The 21,270-nt window shown below is 43.0% G+C and overlaps 1 long non-coding RNA gene across 1 annotated transcript in view; it reads left to right on the top strand.

Moving 5' to 3' along the window:
* The first annotated feature begins 1,376 nt into the window (after positions 1–1,376).
* LOC125456955 (uncharacterized) overlaps positions 1,377–21,270 on the top strand; it is a 36,271-nt gene continuing 16,377 nt past the window's right edge. Inside the window, exons 1-2 of the long non-coding RNA XR_007248544.2 lie at positions 1,377–1,524; positions 19,795–19,868. This is a non-coding gene — a long non-coding RNA (uncharacterized LOC125456955). The remainder of the gene's footprint in view (positions 1,525–19,794; positions 19,869–21,270) is intronic.

Below are 21,270 nucleotides of genomic sequence, written 5' to 3'. Positions count from 1 at the left end.
CCATCTCAGGCAACCAGCTTGTAACTGATGTCCATTTCAAGCCCACCGACTCCCACAGCTACCTAGAATACACCTCCTCCCACCCACCCTCCTGCAAAAATTCCATTCCCTATTCCCAATTCCTCCGCCTCCACCGCATCTGCTCCCACGATAAGACATTCCACTCCCGCACATCCCAGATGTCCAAGTTCTTCAAGGACCGCAACTTTCCCCCCACAGTGATCGAGAACGCCCTTGACCGCGTCTCCCGTATTTCCCGCAACACATCCCTCACACCCTGCCCCGGCCACAACCGCCCAAAGAGGATCCCCCTCGTTCTCACACACCACCCTACCAACCTCCGGATACAACGCATCATCCTCCGACACTTCCGCCATTTACAACCGACCCCACCACCCAAGACATTTTTCCATCCCCACCCCTGTCTGCTTTCCGGAGAGACCACTCTCTCCGTGACTCCCTTGTTCGTTCCACACTGCCCTTCAACCCCACCACACCCAGCACCTTCCCCTGCAACCGCAGCAAATGCTACACTTGCACCCACACCTCCTCCATCACCCCTATCCCAGGCCCCAACATGACATTCCACATTAAGCAGAGGTTCACCTGCACATCTGCCAATGTGGTCTACTGCATCCACTGTACCCGGTGTGGCTTCCTCTACATTGGGGAAACCAAGCGGAGGCTTGGAGACCGCTTTGCAGAACACCTCCGCTCGGTTCGCAACAAACAACTGCACCTCCCAGTCGCAAACCATTTCCACTCCCCCTCCCATTCTTTAGATGACATGTCCATCATGGGCCTCCTGCAGTGCCACAATGATGCCACCCGAAGGTTGCAGGAATGGCAACTCATATTCCGCCTGGGAACCATGCAGCCTAATGGTATCAATGTGGACTTCACCAGTTTCAAAATCTCCCCTTCCCCTACTGCATCCCTAAACCAGCCCAGTTCGTCCCCTCCCCCCACTGCACCACACAACCAGCCCAGCTCTTACCCCCCACCCACTGCATCCCAAAACCAGTCCAACCTGTCTCTGCCTCCCTAACCTGTTCTTCCTCTCACCCATCCCTTCCTCCCACCCCAAGCCGCACCCCCATCTACCTACTAACCTCATCCCACCTCCTTGACCTGTCCGTCTTCCCTGGACTGACCTATCCCCTCCCTACCTCCCCACCTATACTCTCTCCACCTATCTTCTTTACTCTCCATCTTCGGTCCACCTCCCCCTCTCTCCCTATTTATTCCAGTTCCTTCTCCCCATCCCCCTCTCTGATGAAGGGTCTAGGCCTGAAACGTCAGCTTTTGTTCTCCTGAGATGCTGCTTGGCCTGCTGTGTTCACCCAGCCTCACATTTTATTATCTTGGAATTCTCCAGCATCTGCAATTCCCATTATCTCTCACAGTATGAATTATCTTGGTTCTTTAGATCAACAGGCTGTGAAAAGGATGATAGACTACATCAACAGTCCCTCAGGGAAGATGACATGGAAAGGTGCTACAAGACAAAGCTACATTGGTCAAGTAAGTAGCTGACACAGCAGTTTGAGAGAAATTTATATGTAACAGAAAAATTACACAAATTCTTAATGTAAGGCATGCAATGATCACAAATAACAATTGGCTTTATTGGGTTGTGATAAATGATATTATTACTATAATGTGAAAAGTAGCAGTGGATTGCGACAAAGTTTGCTCCGGAATCAAAATTTCACAATTTTTTCTTTAACACTTGACTTGTCAAATTTTAACAAGTAGGTGCTAAACAAGTTCACTATTTACATACTGTTTAATAGAGGTTTCACAACTTAAAATTTCTGCTTGATAAAGCTTGTCCGATCTGTTAAGTGTTTGCATGCTTTGCATGTATATGAAATCCTTTTGCTTGTTATTTTTCAAAGAGATGAGTTTCAAAGCAAATGTCACCATGGAATTCAGCACAGATCAGCATAATTCACACCACCTGTTATGATATTTCCTTATCTTTCACTATTTACAACACTTAGGTTATGCTTTGAATGTGTCTTTTGTCAAATGTCTTTGATTTAACATGTTATTCATCTAATGTTTGATCCAGTTGCATGTACAAAATCCAAAGATTAAAAGGGAAGGCTGGGTTATTTTTGTATGTGCTCAATTTCTTTCAGTGTATATACTGACAAGTGATCATAAATACAGCTGTTGGTAAGGAGATTATAACTGTCAAAGTGAATGGAGGACTTTGTTAAAGAAAACAACTTTCAAGGTGGAAGGTAATCATGATTGTGAAGGGACAGATTTAAACGGAAGGTGACCATTGATTACTGTCCAGGTAATGACATACACGTAAGGATTAAAAGTAAGAATATACAAGTTAGGAGCAGAAGTATGCTAGTAAGCCCATCAGGCCTGTTCTGCCATTCAGTATGATCGTGGCTGACCTGTTTGTGTTCTGAACCTCACTTTTCCACCTATCTCCAATAACTTTTGACTTCCTTGCCTAACAAGAAATTATTCATTTCCACTTAACAAAAATTCAATTACCCCATCTCCACATCCTTCTGAAACAGAGAGTTTCAAAGTCACAAACTGGAGATGATCAATGCCTGGTATTTGTGCGGTATTGAATGTTACTTGCCACTTGTCAGCCCAAGCCTCAATATTGATCAGATCATGTTGGATTTGTACATGGACCAATTCGGTATCTGAGGAGGCATGATTGATGCTGAACATTGTGAGATCATCAGCGAATATCCCCACTTCTGACTTAATGATGTAGGGAAGGTTATTGATGGAGTAGCTGAAGATGGTTGGGCCCAGGACACAACCTGAGGAACTCCTGCAGACATGTTCTGAAGTAGATACGACTGGCCTGCAACGACCACAACAATATTCCTATGTGCCAGGTATGACTCTAACTAGTATAGAGTTTACATCCAATTCCTTGATGCCACACACAGTTGAATCTGGCCTTGATGTCAAGGGCTGTCACTCTCACCTCATATCTGAAGTCAGCCTTTTTGTCCAAGTTTGAACCAAGGCTGTAATGAGGTCAGGAGTTGGTCCTAAACTTGATTTGTCAAATCCATTTCACTTGTATATACTTTTAATATATTTGATCATGGGATGTGAGCATCACCGGCTAGGCTAGCATTAAGTGCCCAGCCCTAATCATCCCTATAGGCCACTGTCTTGAACCATTGCTATTCTTAGGGTGCAAGGACATCCAAATTCTGTTAAAAAGGGAATTCCAGGATTTTGGCTGAGCTACAGCAAAGGAACAATGGTATATTTCTAGGCCAGATTGATCTGTGGCATGGAAGGGAACCTGGCCATGGTGGTATAACCATGGGTTTGAAATGTACTGTTGAAGTAACTCTTGTGAGTTGCTACAGTGAATCTTTTAGATGGTATTTTCTACTTAATACTAAGAAGGAATGTGATGTTTAATTTTTATCTCTAGTTCTTTATTTTAAACTTTATACCAAGAAAGACTGTAATGCTTAACTTTACAGTTTACAGTAGATTTGTTTCTTTATTTTTATACTTTTTAACCTAACATTTTGTATCTAAGATGGTGTGAGAAATGCAACTTATACACTTTTCATTGTACTCATCTACATTTGTACTTGACTATACATGACAATAAAATCAAATTCTAATTCTAAGATAACAAAGTGTGAAGCTGGATGAACACAGCAGGCCAAGCAGCATCTCAGGAGCACAAAAGCTGACATTTCAGGCCTAGACCCTTCATCAGAGGAAGGGTCTACGCCCAAAACATCAGCTTTTGTGCTCCTGAGATGCTGCTTGGCCTGTTGTGTTCATCCAGCTTCACACTTTGTTATCTTGGGTTCTCCAGCATCTGCAGTTCCCATTATCTCTAATTCTAATATTGCTGCCACTATGCATCAGTGGTGGACAGTGCAAATGTTTAAGGTGGTAAATGGAATGCTGATCAAGTGGACTGTCTTGGACGCTGTTGAACTACTTGAATGTTCCTGGAACTGCACCAATCCACACAAATGGTGATTATTGTTTGTGCAAACACAACAAAATAAATCAGGTATTGCAATATTTAAGCACATTCATGGAAGAAAATAGCATACTTCTGAACCTTGCACCTCCCAAAACTAAAGTCCCAAATAAGAAAGATAATATTCCTTTAACTTTGTAAGTAATTGTACACTGGAATGATTTACTAAACTAGGTTCATTAGATTGATTCCAGGGGTGAGCAGTTTGTCTCATGAAGAGAGATTGAGCAGCTTATATTTTCTGGAGTTTAGAAGAATGAGAGGAGAGCTAATTGAGGCATTTAAGATGTTCAATGGAATTACAAAACAGACGCAGAGAGGATGGGGAAATCTAGAACAAGAGGTCATAGTTTTAGGATGAAGTGTGGAGATTTAAAATAGAGATGAGGAGAAATTACTTCTCTCAAAGTGTAGAATAGAATAGATTTAGCCTTTATTGTCACATGTACTGAATGAATATAGTGAAAAGTTTATATATTGCCAATTGCACAGGGGGAGGCGATGGCCTAGTGGTAATATCGTTGGACTATTAATCCAGAGATCCAGTTAACATTGTGGGGACCTGGGTTTAAATCCCACCATGAGATTGTGGAATTTGAATTCAATAAAATATCTGGATTTAAGAATCTAACGATGACCATGAATCCATTTTCGATTGTTGGAAAAACCCAACTGGTTCATTAATGTCCTTTAGGGAAGGAAACTGCCATCCTTACCTGATCTGGCCTTCATGTGACTGCAGACCCACAGCAATGTGGTTGACTCTGAACTGCCCGATGGCGATAGATGCTGCCTAGCCAGCGATGCCCTCAGCCTGTAATGAATACAGAAAATAAAATTACAACACCGACTTGGGTACAAAAGTACCTAGGCACAGCTTCTTTAATTACAAGATCTCAGACATTACAGAAATAAAAGTTCAGTACAACAGACCACGCTGGCATGTAGCTTCCAGTCTGCATCGGGCCCTGGTTCCAGGCCATGTCGGGCTTCACCTTGAGGATCATGAGACTGGGAAATCGCTGCAGACTGCCACGCTGGGCCAATGAGGCTGCTATAATAGCTGGGAGGCAACTATGCCACGTTGGTAGATTGCTACACTAGGTGGGAAGCAGCAATGGGAGGAGGCCACTGTGCCAGGGCAGGAGGTTACCACACCACGCTGGGAGGCTGCTGCACTAGGTGTGATGTAGTCACACCATGCCGGCAGGCCAGATCTGTGAAATCATGAGTCTGTGGAATTTGCTACCTCAGAGTGCGGTCGGTTATAGGAGATTGAGTAAATTTAAAAGGGAGACAGACAGATTTTTTAATTAGTAATGTGTTGAAAAGTTATGGAGACTAGGTAGGAAATTGGAATTGAGGTAGAGGCGAGATCAGCCAGAATTATATTAAATGGCAAAACATTTTGAGAAGTAGAGGCAATAGTTGCAATGGCCAATCTGCAATAATTCATCCTTCTCCTTTTAGAATATTACAACCATTTGATCTATTATTATAGGAATCAGGTTTGTGCTTTTAACAAAATAAACTGCAGCATTCTGATAGTTCTGAATGTCTAGGGGACAGAATTAGTCACCACAAGATACACTGTACACAAACATCAGTTAATGATCAAACACATTCCATTAAATAGAATATTGCTGCAGTCAGTAGCCAAATGATAGTCCAGGAAAAAAAACTTCCGTTTTCTAAAATCTCCTTCATTATCACTGTGGAACCCCCTGGAACTCCCTTCCTTGTGGCATTATGGCTCTACCTACAGCACGTGGATTCCCACAGTTCAAGATGTTAGCTCACCATTACCTTCTCAAGGGCAACTATGGATGGGCTATAAATGATGATCAGCCTGTGAGAGCCACACTCCCTAGAGTCAATAAAAATAATCAATTCCCATGAAAATGTCTGCTTAGACCTTTGGAGCTTCATTCCTAGACACCCTTGACCAAATTTGACATGGACACTTAAAGGAGATATAGAGATAAAGATCACATAAAATGTTAGAAATCTCAAATCTGAACTAAATTGGCCTTTGGTTAACGAATTTCTTGTTATAACAAAGACAGTTTGGGAGATAGTTAGCCAAGCCTGCTCCTTGGAGAATATTAAACTACAATTATGTGCCTCAGATTTAATTGTCAGTTGAATGTGAAGCATGGATTATTGGAGCTAGCAGATAAGTATGTTTTCCTTTGCTGTAAGTACATGTAAAAATGATATCTAGTTTCCCTGCTTCCCTCCATCTTTGAATTGTGTAATTGGACACTGATTGAAGCCAGGATTGCCCAGTTGCCTCAGGTCTTTATGATTTCTCCATCTTCTGCAATCCATGCCTGAGGCATCTGATCACCTTGAAACATTTCCAATAATCCCTCCACCATTCTTCCAATGTCACTTCCTGCCCCATCTAACCCTGTGATTGCTCCAGCCTCACCCCCAGTATTCTGACATTTCTCCATCCCTGCATGTTTGGTGCTGACCTTTGTAATATTGTCATCAAGTCCTCTGAACTTTTGCGAAGTCAGTCTTTGACTTTACCTTTCAAATGGCAAGCAGGACTCAATTCCAGGATTCCCCTAGTTCTAGTTTCTCTGTCTTCATATATTCTATTCAGACCCCCAGAATATTATATATTTACATTGTCACCTCTTATTCTTCTAAATGCCAGAACATGTAAGCCTAGCCTATCCAACCTTCTTCACAAGACAACTCTCCCATTCCAGACAGTAGTCTGATTAACTTTCTCTGAACTGCCTCCTACAGTTTTACATCCTTCCTTCAATAAAAATAACCCAATACTGTTTACAGTACTCTTGATGCAGTCTTACTAGTGCCCTGTAAAACTGAGGCACAACCTTTCTTCGTATTCAACTCCCCTCACAATACGTGGTACCATTCTATTAGCATTTCTAATTATTTGGCCATTCCTCTTATACTAACCTTTTGTGTTTCATACACAAGGACACCCAGATCCCCCTGCATCTCAGAGTTCTGCAATCTCTTGTTCTTTAGACAATAATATTAACTGTGTTAGTGTCTCTGCATCATTGCATACCCCATACTCAGTGGCCCCTCAAACCTTTGGTCCAACTCATATCTTCACTAGCTCCCAATGGCTCTTGATGTTAATCTTTTTATCCTTTCATCCACACCAAGAATGAAAAATGAACTCAACTGAGAGCCCAACTTCTATTAAGTCAGTGGAATCAAGGGAAAGCTTTACTTGTTAACTTTTTCTCTTAAATCCATTTTGTCAATGGCTTAATTTTTATTTAGACAAGATATAGAGCTGCAGTTTCTGCCATTGGTACTTTAAAGTTCTGGTTGTTTGGCATTTTTATAAGTTGCAGTAACGGTAGTTTGTTATGGTGGTACACGCTTTTTCATATATGCCATTGTTACTGTTGGGTTTATTGGATCTCGATAAAGTGCCTTCTGAGTGAAAGGGCATTCTAGCCTCTCTTTTCCACTTTATCTTCACAGTGACTGACTGCTGAAGATTTATTCAGCCAATAGTTAGTCAATCTTTTATATTCATTGGCTGTGGTCAGGAAATGGACTCAAAACATATTAGTAGGTCCTTCCTTTAAAGTCAGCACTCTTGTTAGAAACTTAGTTGTAAACAAAACACCTCCAGCCAAACCTTGAGCACCTACTCATTTCCAAGTAAATATTATGGCTAAACATATTTGATTTGACAAGCAGAGGAGATAATCTGACGGCCAGATTGTAGTCTAAACAGTGTAGTTGGGGACCCCAAAAGAATTGTCCCAGAAATCAAAAATTCTAACGAATCTAACTCTTGGTTAAATATTAAACCCCCACACCCTACACCTGTCAGACTGGACCCGAAATGCTCACCAACCCTATTCCACATTCCCTGGGCCTAACAGCGGCAACTGCCCCCAATATACCCCTGACCTGAACCTGGACCAGGCCATGTGCTGTAGGTCAACCCCCACAGCACTGTTAGAGAGGGAGTTCAGTGTTTTGACTGATGGGGATTGCCTCGGGTGGATTTGTCTGGCTCTTGTGTTTAGGGGTTTCCTGCTCAATTTTCCCCATTCTTGGGCCAGTCTTATAATGAAACGACATAGCTAGGGTTGGAGCAAGTTCTGGAGCAATAGTTTTCAGTACTATGCTGAATGTTGTCAGGGCCTATAATCTTTGCAGTATCCAGTGCTTCTAACCATTTCTTGATATCACATGGAATGAACTGAATTTGTTGAAGACCTGTGATGCTGGGAAGTAGGGATGACTCAGGTAATTATAGACCTGTGAGCCTTATGTCTGTTGTAGAAGCTGAGGTAGATCAACCACTTGACGCTGCTGGCTGAAGATTGTTACAAGTCTTATCTTTATATGGTGCACTGATGTTCTGTGCTTTTCTGTTAATAAGAATGGGGATGTTTGTGAAGCCTTCTCTTTCAGCAAGTTTAATTGTCTATCTCTATTCATGGCGGCAAGTGGCAGGACTGCAGAATGTAGATTTGCTGTGTTAGCTATTGAATTGCAACTTATGCTGTTTGGGCAAGTAAATCCTGTTTTGTAGCTTGACAGGTATTCATCTCAATTTTAGGCATGCTTGGTGCTGCTCCTGGCATGCCCTCACGCACTCTCCATTGAATCAGGGTTGATCCTCTGGCTTGATGGTTGCTGTAGAATGGGGGATATGCCACACCATGAGGATAAAGATTATATGGAGGACAATTCTGCGACTGTTGATTTTCCACAGCATCTCACTGAAGCCCAGTCTTGAACTGCTGTACCGTTGAGCACAGTGATAATGCCATACAACATGATGGAGGGTAAACTTACTAACCCATCCACCTATGCCTGCCTCCAAGTCATTTATAAAAATGACAAACAGCAATAGTCCCAAAACAGATCCTTGAGGCACACCACTAATGACCTGACTCCAGGCTGAATATTTTCCATCAACCACCACTCGTTGTCTTCTTACAGAAAACCAGTTTCTAATCCAAACTGCTAAATCTCTCTCAATCCCATGCCTCTGTCTTTTCTCCAATAGCCTACCATGTGGAACCTTATCAAAGGCTTGACTGAAGTCCATGTACACCACGTCAGTTGCCCTTCCCTCATCTACATGCTTGGTCACCTTCTCAAAAAACTCAATGAGGGTTGTGAGACACAACCTGCCCTTGACGAATCCATGCTGACTATCTCCAATCAAATTATTGCTTGCTAGATGATTATGAATCATATCTCTTATAATCCTTTCCAAAACTTTTTCTACAACAGACATAAGGCTCGCAGGTCTATAATTACCTGAGTCATCCCTACTTCCCTTCTTGAACAAGTGCACAACATTTGCAATCCTCCAGCCCTCTAGTACTAAACCTGTAGACAATGAGGACTCAAAGATCAAGGCCAAAGGCTCTGCCACCTCCTCCCTAGCTTCCCAGACAATCCTTGGAAAAATCCCATCTAGCCCAGGGGATTTATCTACCTTCATACCTTCTAAAATTGATAACACCTCCTTACTAGCCTCAATACTTTCAATTCTAGTAGCCCGTAGCTCAGTCATCTCCTCTACAATATTCTTCTGTTCCTCAGTGAAAACAGATGAGAAATAATCATTTAGCACCTCTCCAATCTCCACAGGGTCCACATACAACTTCCCACTTCTGTCTTTGACTGGCCCTATTCCTACCCTAGTCATCCTCTTATTCCTCACATACCTATAGAAAGCTTTAGGGTTCTCCTTTATTCTACCTGCCAATGTCTGCTCATGTGCCCTCCTTGCTCTTCTTAACTCTCACTTTAAATCCTTCCTAGCTAATCTATAACTCTCCATCGCCTCATCTGAACCATCTCGTCTCATCGTCACATAAGCCTCCCTCTTCCGCTTAACAAGAGATACAATTTCTTTAGTAAACCATGGTTCCCTTACCTTTTCACTTCATCCCTGCCTGACAGGGACATACCTATCAAGGACATGCAATATCTGTTCCTTAAACCAGCTCCACATTTCGATTGTCCCCATCCCCTGCATTTTGCTAACCTATTCTATGCCTCCTAAGTCTTGCCTAATCGCATTATAATTGCCCTTTCCCCATCTATAACTCCTGCCCTGTGGCATGTTCCTATCCCTTTCCATTGCTGAAGTAAACATAACCAAATTATCGTCACTCTCTCCAAAGTGCTCACCTACCACTAAATCAAACACCTGGTCTGGTTCATTACGAAGTACCAGATCCAGTGTGGCCTCTCCTCTTGTCGTTCCTTCGACATACTGAGTCAGGAAACCCTCCTGCACACATTGGACAAAATCTGATCCACCCGACGTACTAGAGTTATAGCATTTCCAGTCAATGTTAGGGAAGTTAAAATCTCCCATAATGACCACCCTGTTCCTTTCACTCCTGCCCAGAATAGTTTTGCTGATCCTCTCCTCCACATCCCTGGAACTTTGCAGGGGCCTCTAAAAAGCTCCCAGCAGTGTTACCTCTCCTCTCCTGTTTCTGACCTCGGCCCATACCACCTCAGTAGACGAGTCCTCATCAAAAGTTCTTTCAGCCGCCGTTATACTGTCCTTGACTAACAAAGCCACACCTCTCCCTCTTTTACCACCTTCCCTGACCTTAATGAAAGATCTAAACCCTGGAACCTGCAACATCCATTCCTGACCCTGCTCTATCCATGTCTCCGAAATGGCCGCAACATCGAAGTCCCAGGTGCATCCATGCTGCAAGCTCACCTACCTTATTCTGGATACTCCTGGCATTAAAGCAGACACACTTCAACCCAGCTTGCTGTCTGCCAGTACACTCCTGTGACAGTGAGATCCTGTCCATGTCCTCCCTACGCTCATCCTCCTGTGTACTGGAATTACATCTCAGTTTCCATCCCCCTTCTGAGCTAGTTTAAATCCACCTGAATAGCATTAGCAAATTTCCCACCCAGGATATCAGTGCCCCTCTGGTTCAAGTGGAGACCGTCCTGTTTGTAGAGGTCCCACCTTCCCCAAAATGAGCCCCAATTGTCCATGTACCTGAAGCCCTCCCTCCTGCACCATCCCTGCAGCCACGTGTTCAGCTGAAATCTCTCCCTGTTCTTTGCCTCGCTATCACGTGGCACAGGTAACAAACCAGAGATAACCACTCTGTTTGTTCTAGCTCTCAGCTTCCACCCTAGCTCCCTGAAATCCTGTCTGACATCCCTATCCCTCTTTCTACCTATGTCATTGGTGCCTATGTGGACCACGACTTGGGGCTGGTCACCGTCTCCCTTCAGGACCCCAAAGACACGATCTGAGACATCATGGACCCTGGCACCTGAGAGGCAACACACCAACCATGAGTCTCTTTCGTTCCTGGCAAACCTTCTATCAGTCCCTCTACCTATTGAGTCCCCAATGACTATCACTCTCTTCCTATCCCCCCTTCCCTTCTGTGCAAGAGGGACAGACTCTGTGCCAGAGACCTGCATCCTAGTGGATGCTCCTGGTAAGATCCCCCCCCGCAACAGTATCCAAAACAGTATACTTGTTTTTCAGGGGAATGACCACAGGGGATCCCTGCACTGATTGCTTTTTCCCCCTTCTAACAGTTACCCAGCTTTCTTCACGCTTACGAGTAACTACTTCCCTGTAACTCTTGTCTATCACTGACTCTGCCTCCCAAATGATCCGAAGTTCATCCAGCTCCTGCTCCAGTTCCCTAATGTGGTCTTGGAGGAGCAAGAGTTGGGTGCACTTCCTGCAGACATATTTGGATGGGACACCAATGGTGTCCCTCACCTCATAGATCATGCAGGAGGAACATTCCTCTACCTGCACTGCCATCCCTGCTAATCCCCTGAACAGAATGTAAAAAAAACTTACCTCATTTGTCCCTGGTGTATAAGGTTAGAGGAGGTGGATGGGTGGGAGGCCCTACAAGGTTAGGGTCTCGGGTTTAGACAGCGGTCACTTATATAGCTGAGGGATGAAAAAAAAAGTCCCCCCCTTCCCAGAAACCTAAGCTCTTGCTCATGCTGATGCTGCAACCAGAAATGGAAGGCTCCGACGCTCGAGGTAAGCTTTTAAAGTTTTAAAAATCTCTGACTCACCGGCTTCCCGACAGGCCCCTGGCCCAAGCTCCCGCTCGTTCTGCTGCTGCAACCAGCATTTGGCCCGTATCCCTCCAAACACTTCCTTATCATATAGCCATCTAGATAACTTTTAAATGTTGTAATTGTGCCAGCTCCACCACTTCCTCTTGCAGCTCATTCCATACATGTACCACCCTCTGTGTGAAAACGTTGCCCCATAGGTCCCTTTAAAATCTATCCCCTCTCACCTTAGACCTATGCCTCTAGTTTTGACTCCCGAACCCCAAGGGAAAAGACCTTGTCTATTTACCCTATCCAGGCTCCTCATGATTTTATAAATCTCTGTACATTCATCCCTCAGCCTCCAATGCTTCAGGGAAAATAGCTGCAGCCTATTCAGCCTCTTCCAAGCCCACCAATCCTGGCATCAACCTTGTAAATATTTTTTGAACCCTTTCAAGTTTCACAACATCCTTCCTATAGTAGGGAGACCACAATTTCACACAGTATTCCAAAAGTGGCCTAACCTATATCGTAGAATGCCACAACACAACCTCCCAACTCCCATACTCAATTGACTGACCAATAAAGGCAAGCATACCAAATGCCTTCATCACTATCCTATCTACTTGCAATTCCACTTACAAGAAACTATGAACGTGCACTCTTTGTGCAGCAACACTCCCCAGGACCTTACCATTAAGTGTATAAGTCCTGACCTGATTTGCCTTTCCAAAATGCAGCACCTCACATTTATCTACATTTGGAGTTTATCTATTAAACTCCAGCTGCCTCTCCTTGGTCCATTAACCCATCTGATCAAGATCCCATCATACTCTGAGATAACCTTCGCTGTCTGCTACATCTAAAATTTTGGCGTCATCTGCAAACATACAAATCCATACCTCTTACGTTCACATCCAAATCATTTATACAAAAGACAAAAATTAGTGGACCCAGCACCGATCCCTTGTAGCACACTCCTGGTCACAGGCCTCCAGCCTGAAAAGCAATCCTCCACCACCACCCTCCATCTTCTACCTTCGAGTCAGTTCTGTATCCAAATAGTTAGTTCTCCCTATATTCCATGTGATCTAACCTTACTAACTAGTCTTCCATGAGGAACCTTGTCAAACGCCTTACTGAAGTCCATATAGGTCAGATGCAGTGCTCTGCACTCATCAATCCTCATTACCTCAACAAAAAACTCAATTACGTTAGTGAGACATGATTTCCCACGCACAAAACCATTTTGACTATCCCTAATCAGTCCTTGCCTTTCTAAATACATGTAAATCCTGTCCATCAGGATTCTCTCCATCAACTTGCCCACCACCAGTGTCAGGCTCCCTGATGTCTATAGTCATTTCTTACCACCTTTCTTAAATAGTGGCACCACGTCAGCCAATTGCCAGGCTTCCAGCACCTCACCTGTGGTTATCGATGATACAAATATGTCAGCGAGAGATCCAGCTATCAGTTCTGTAGCTTCCCATAGAGTTCTAGGATACACCTGATCAAGTCTCATGGATTTATCTGCCTTTATGCATTTTAAGCTGTCCACTACCTCCTCCTGTGTAATACGGACATTTTTCAAGATGTCACTATTTATTCCCCCACGTTCTAAATCTCCCATATCCTTCTCCACAGTAAACACTGATGCAAAATACCGGTTTAGTATCTCCCCCAGTCCTCTGTGGTTTTCCACACATAGGTGGCCTGGCTGATTTTTAAAGGGCCCAATTCCTCTCCCTAGTTACCTTTTTGTACTTAATGTATTTGTAGAATCCCTTTGGATTCTACTTAACCCGATTTGCCAAAGCTATCTCATGACCCCTTTTTGCCCTCCTGATTTACCTCTTAAGTATACCCCAACTGCCTTTATACTCTTCTTGGGATTCACTTGACCTCTGTTGTGTATACCTGACATTCCTTCTTTGTCTTGACCAAAACCTTAATTTCACTAGTCATCCAGCATTCCCTACACCTACCAGCCTTGCCTTTCACCCTAACCGGAACATACTGTCTCTGGATTCTCGTTATTGCATTTTTGAAGGCTTTCCATTTGCCAACCATCCCTATACTAGCAAACATAAACCCCAATCAACTTTTGAAAGTTCTTGCGTAATACCATCAAAATGGGCCTTCCCTCAATTTAGAACTTTAACTTTTAGAGCCGGTCTATACTTTTCCATCACGTTTTAAAACTAACAGAGTTATGGTCACTGGTCCCGAAGTGCTGCCCCAGTGACACCTCAGTCACCTGCCCTGTCTTATTTTCCCAAGAATAAGTCACGTTTTGCACCTTCTCTAGTAGATACATACACAAGTTGAGGAAGGACAGTGTGTGGTAATCAGCAGATATTTTATTGCCCACATTTGATCTGGTGCATTGAGACTTCATGAGGTGCAGAGTCAATGCTGAGGACTCTAAGGGCAACTTCTCCCTCACAATATGCCACTGTGTCACCATCTCTGCTAGTGGGACAGGTCATACCCAGGGAGATTGATGGTCTTATCTTGGATATGGTGTTTAAGACATTATTCTGTGAGTATGATTATATGAGTATGAGTCTAGCTTGACATGTCTGTGAGACAGCTCTCCCAATTTTGACATTGGCCCCCAGATATTAGCAAGGAGGACATTGCAGAGTTGACAGGGCTGTGTTTTCTGTTGACATTTATGGTACCTTTGCTGATGCCAGGTGTTCTATCCCGTTGAATTTCTTTTTTTCTAACAGTCAATTATACGGAGAGGTTCGCTAGGCTATTTCAATTTCAACCACACGGTTGTGGGTCTGACCAGACCAGGTTCCCTAACTGACATTATTGAAACAGATGTGGGTTGTTTTGACACATGACGTTGGTTTCATGTTTATCATTAGATTTTTAATTCCAGATTTTAGTGAAATTCAAAATTTTACCGTGGGTTTTGAAGCCAGATCTCCAGAATATTACCTGGGCTTCGAGATTAATAGTTCAGTGACAATACCACTATAGCATTTCCTCCTGAAATGGACCATTTAGTCCTTTAATCCTGTTCTGTTCAGTGAGACTAAGACCAATCTGCAAACTGACTTCAGAAATTTGCCTTTGCCCCATATCCCTCAATGCTAACAGAAATCTATTGATCTCAGAGGTCCAGGTTCAAACCAATGAAGAGTAAATTGGAGCAGATTTTTAAGCATCTTGAATCATTCATTGTGATGGAACATTTGAAGGTTTTCTTGATTGTTAAGCTGGGCCGAGTAGTCTTTCCCATTGAGATTACTTTGAGATTTTGTGAATTCTGCGCCAGTTTACAAGCGCATGATATGACATAGGTCATAATAAAACACATTTATGCATAATGACACAGAAGAAAACAAATATAGAATGATGTAGAGAAATGGAATTCAAGTAAAGATTTTCACAGAAGGAACCAATGCTATAATGAGTTCAAGTGGTCTGGAGGCACTAACTTACTGATACATCAATGGTGGAAATTTTGTCTTCAAACCAAGAAAAAATCTCTTAAACTTCACGCACCGCAACACTCAATTTGCATCTGTGTTTTGCCAAATATTACATTCCTTATTATTCCCATTTAAAGCTGTAAACACCTTGATCTAAGAGTCAAAATAAAAAAGTGAATGTTGGAGAAGACAATATAGTGACCAATGGTGTTAATGCAATTCAATAGCCCTGCTATTGCCATAGAGGGATGGGTAATCAGTTTTCCTCCAGGAAAATCTTCCCTTCCACTAGGACGTTGGCTGAGTAACGATCAGAGTCAACATATAGTAGTTGATGAATCGGAGTGCCTGTTTCACTGAAAATTGTTCACTTTCCTTACTTTATGTTTGTTGTATTGATTTTGAAAGAAAAAGGCTTTATTGAACAGTTGAGGTGATGTGCTTAAGAAACCTGGGTTAGCTTGGTTTAGTCTTTCATTCTGACTTTCTATCTCTGATTCTCTAACAATCCCTTGATTCTGTTTCAATCCTGAACACAACGGACTGAAATCACTAGGTTAACATATAGAGACAGCAGGAGTGAGAACCAATTAATCGACTGCATTGTGTGTTAATGGACCAAAACTTGCACAGACCAAGAAGAAAGAATTATATCGTGTGCCTGAATGGAAAAGTTGCTGACATGATTGGTAGAAACTGTGTAATTTTTTTTCTCTCTGGCTGGGAGCATCTGACAGGCAGGTATTATCAAATTCCACCTCACTTAGGAATTTATCACTTAACCATCACTTAATAAATTGAGGGGTGATAGATTTAAGACAGATGTCAGAGACAGGTTCTTTACTCAGAGAGTGGTAATGGCGTGGAATGCTCTGCCTGCCAATGTAGTTAACTCAGCCACATTAGGGGCATTTAAACAGTCCTTGGATAAGCAGTTGGATAATGATGGGATAGTGTAGGGGGAGGGGCTTAGATTAGTTCACAGGTCGGTGCAACATCGAGGGCCGAGGGTCCTGTTCTGCGCTGTATTGTTCTATGCTCTATTCAATATTTGAAGTCTGCCTACTGTAACAAACAGTCCACACAGCTCATGACTGAAATGAAATAAGGAATGCAAAAGAAGTGTGTGTCTTGGAATGCCCTCTAGTGCAGTAATTATCATTACCATTACTATACAAGTATGTCCATAGGGATGAGTGTGTATTCAAAGCATGAGTCACATATGCACGTGTGATTTCCCATATGTGTGCAGATGACCTCCATGACATCAACTGAATCCTGTTTCTTTATTTCAGACCTAGAATACACCTCCTCCCACCCACCTTCCTGCAAAAAATTCCATCCCCTATTCCCAATTCCTTTGACTCCACCGCATCTGCTCCCAGGAAGAGGCATTCCACTCCCGTACACCTCAAATATCCTCGTTCTTCAAGGACTGCAACATACCGTTCCCCCACCCGCAGTGGTCGAGAAGGCCCTCGACTGTGTCTCTGGCATTTCCCGCAACTCATCCCTCACACCCTGTCCCAGCAATAACCGCCAAAAAAGAATCCCCCTCATCCTCACGTACCACGCCACCAACCTCCGGATCCAACACATCATCCTCTGACACTTCCGTCATCTACAATCCAACCCCACCACCGAAGACATTTTTCGTCCCCACCCTTGTCTGCTTTCCAGAGGGACCACTCTCTGTGACTCCTTTGTTCGCTGCACACTCCCCTCCAATCCCACCACACCCGGCCCTTTCCCCTGCAACCACAGGAAGTGCTACACTTGTTCCCACATCTCCTCCCTCACCCCCATCCCAGGCCCCGAGAAGACTTTCCACGTCAAGCAGATGTTCACCTGCTCCTCTGCCAATGTGGTATACTGCAACAGCTGTATCCGTTGTGGCATCCTCTACAGTGGGGAAACCAAGCATTGGTTTGGGGACTGCTTTGCAGAACACCTATGCTCAGTTCGCAATGAACAACTGCACCTTCCAGTCGCAAACCATTTCAACTCCCCCTCCCATTCCTTAGACGACTTTTCTATCCTGGGCCTCCTGCAGTGCCACGATACCACCCGTAGGTTGCAGGAACAGCAGCTGTTATTCCGCTTGAGAACCCTGCAGCCCAATGGTATCAATGTAGATTTCACAAGCTTCAAAATCTCTCCTCCCCTCACTGCATCCCAAAACAAGCCCAGCTCATCCCTAAATCCCTAACCTGTTCTTCCTCTCACCTATCCCAGCCTCCCACCTCAAGCTGCACCTCCATTTCCTACCTACTACCCTCATCCAGCCCCCTTGACCTGTCCGTCCTACCCGGACTGACCCATCCCCTCACTACCTCCCCACTTACACTCACCTCTACAGGCTTCATCACCGCCCCTTTAACTTGTCTGTCTCCTCTCCACCTATCTTCTCCTCTATCCATCTTCGATCCGCCTCCCCCTCTCTCCCTATTTATTTCAGAACCCTTTCCCCATCCCCCTTTTCTGATGAAGGGTCTAGGTCCAAAACATCAGCTTTTGTACTCCTAAGATGCTGCTTGGCCTGCTGTGTTCATCCAGCTCCACACTTTGTTATCCCTGTTTCTTTAAACTGTATTTTCTGAGTCAGCTTCACCTTTCACTTAAGTTTCTATCTGCCATTTAAATTAGGCTCTTACAGTCAGTTTAGAACTGTAATCTTGTCTGTTTTGTGCTGAAGTCTTGAGACAGGTAAAGAGCCTTAGTGGCGTGGCACAGTTGCAAAAACAGTACATCCCTGATCATTTCACAAGATGCAGACATCTTCAATGGCTGCCTTCTTCCAGTGTTTTCAAATGTACTTTTCATCAGTTTTAATTCTTGGTCCCCACCCTGTCAACCCTGTACCTCACCACCTCGTCTATATACCCAGCACTACTCAACCATCTCTCCTTAGCCCTGCCCTCTTTACCCAACCCCAAGCTGACACACCCAGCTCTGCTCATCACCCATGTCCATACCCTGAGTACTGCTAAGCCTTGCCAGCTGCACACTCAGCTCTCCTCACCCTCTGCCTGCAACCCTATTACTGCTCACCTTCCCTGCCCATAACCTATTTCAGCTCAATGGCAACATTTAAGAAGCATCTCTTATGAATAGAAAGGGAATGGAGGGATACAGATAGCATACAGACAAAAGGAAGTTAGTTTAGAAAGGCATCATGTGTCAATGCAGTCTTTTCTTGTGCTGTATTGTTCTACAAGGAATAAACAATTCTTATCATGGACCTAGGCATATTATTCTGTGTTGTATACCCGTCATAAACTCATGAAAATGGGAAATTAGTATGCATGTCTTTATGTTTCCATCATTATCAGAGGCAGGAACGCTAATTTTCTAAAATTCTTTCCCTTCCAAGGAGTACAACATAAAGTATGTCCAGCTCACCCAGTGTCAAAAAGGGTCAGTAATATGGTTATTGAAAGCATGACCAGAAGAGGCTTTTATGGTTGGGGCAGGTTAGCTAAGAGAATTGGTTTATTGAGTTAAGTGTTCATTTGTAAATGTTGATGGTGAAATGGGATACCATAAGAAGAATACAGAGGAGATATAAAATGTATCATACTTTTACTCAAAGTATAGCAGCTGAGCACTTGCAAAGGAAACTGTATTAAACTGACATCATTATCACTTGAAACTGGAGCCTAGGGATGTAGGGGTCCAGTTAAAACACCTGCTGTTGCCATCCTCTCTATATAGTTATGTTCAATTGTATCTATCATCATTCATTCATGAGATCTCATCAACCTACAAAGGTTATATGCTTACAGATATTTCTTATTTGGGAATTGCTGACAGTTGTTTGTGACTGTGGTACAAGACTCTGTGCAGTACTATTATTATAATTAAGGAATGTATCCAACAGGATGTATCAAGCAAAGTTAAAGCATTAAACCACCTGGTGTCAGGTTGCTTTCACTCATCATTTTGCTTTCTGGTTCAAGTGGCGTTGTCTCTGTAATAGGAGGTTAGTCTGTCAGATCAGAATGAACAGGTGTCCATTAGCAAAAGAGTGTAAACAGGCAGGAATGAATTTTTTTTTAGTGGGATTGTGGCTGGTGAAGAACAGCTTCATATTCTCGATGTAACAACAGCCATTGCACTTTAAAAAGTGATGTAAATTGTTTTGAGACGTTTCAGCATGATAAGATGTCATATAATTGCAAATACTACTTACTTTGTAGTTAAAATTTGGTTATAATGAATATTGTTTGCTATTAGACTCCTCAGTCCATGTCTGTTCTTCATTACTAGGGACTGTTGCAGGTACTTCAAATCGCAGTACACTACTTCAATTAATCACTGGTTGCAGAAGACTGGAAGGGAAGGTAAATTCACAAACAATTTAAAAGTTATCATATTATTTTATTTTTGCTACATTTTGCCTCTTAAGTGTATGTCTAAAGGTCACATTGAGGTCTTATTTACATTTTCATAAACTCAATAATAATAAAAAAATCGAGAGCTTGATTATACAGTTATTAAGCAAAACTACTGTAATTGTAAGTCATGCATACTAAACCAGTTAGGAGATTCTCAACTCCATATTCTACTTGTGTTGACAATACATCATGGAGTTGTCCTAAATATGTAATGGTTTAGCACTAGCCTTGTAACTCACTCAGAAAAGCTACAAGATGCATATAAAAATGGGAATAATCTTCATGAGACCTGTTCAAGTGATCACTCTGAGGCTAACTATTAGAACACAGACAAAAACAGAAAATACTGGAAATACGCAGTAGGTCAGGCAACATTAGTATAGATGAAAGGAATTACATTTCAGGTTAACAACCTTTCAGTGGGAAGTGGAAAATATTAGAGATATAACTGATTTAAGCAAATGTAGAGCCTGGGACATGACAGCGAGTTGGCGAGATCTCAGAGGGATTTTCCCTTGGTCACAGGCACCGGTAATGACTTTGCTGCACTATCTACTTCTTAGAGATTCATCTTCCTTTTCTTTACTTATCCTACTGTCAAACCCTTTTACTTTGCCTTATCATCCCTTCTATCATTTAATCTCTTCTGCCTTTTATCCCAACACAAAGCAACTCTTTATTCTGATCCCGAGTGAGATAAACATGGTAAAATGTGTTGTGGAGCACAATCATTTAAAATTATAAAAAGAAAAGGAAAAGAATGTTTTGGTGGTTGCATTACTTCCTGGAGGTAGTAGAAGTGATGGAGCATGATTGTTTTAAAATGAAGGCTTACGGTGTGGAACAGAGTCTTAGAGTTGTACAGCACAGAAACAGACCTTTCAATCCAACTCGTCCATGCCAACCAGATATCCTAAATAAATCTAGTCCCATTTGCTAACAGCTAGCCCATATCTCTCTAAACCCCTCCTATTCATATACCAATCCACATGCCTTTTAGATGTTGTAATAATACCAGCCTCCACCACTTCCTCTCGCAGCTCATTCCATACACACACCACCCTCTACATGAAAAAGTTGCTCCATACATTCCTTTTAAATCTTTCCCCTCACACCCTAAATCTATGCCTCCAGATTTTGATTCCCACACCCCGGAGAACAGATCTTGTCTATTTACCCTCTCCATGCTCCTCATGATTTTAAAAACCTCTGAGGTCACCCCCCCACCCCAAGCCTCTGATGCTTCGGGGAAAATTTTCCCAGCCTGTTCAGCCTTTCCCTGTTCAAGCCCTGCAACCCTGGCAGCATCCTTGTAAATCTGTTTGAACACTTGCAAGTTTCACAACAT

Source organism: Stegostoma tigrinum, chromosome 1, assembly GCF_030684315.1.
Source record: "Stegostoma tigrinum isolate sSteTig4 chromosome 1, sSteTig4.hap1, whole genome shotgun sequence".
Taxonomy (NCBI): domain Eukaryota; kingdom Metazoa; phylum Chordata; class Chondrichthyes; order Orectolobiformes; family Stegostomatidae; genus Stegostoma; species Stegostoma tigrinum.
Note: the sequence above shows the minus strand (reverse complement) of the source record. Positions and strands in the feature narration are given on the sequence as shown.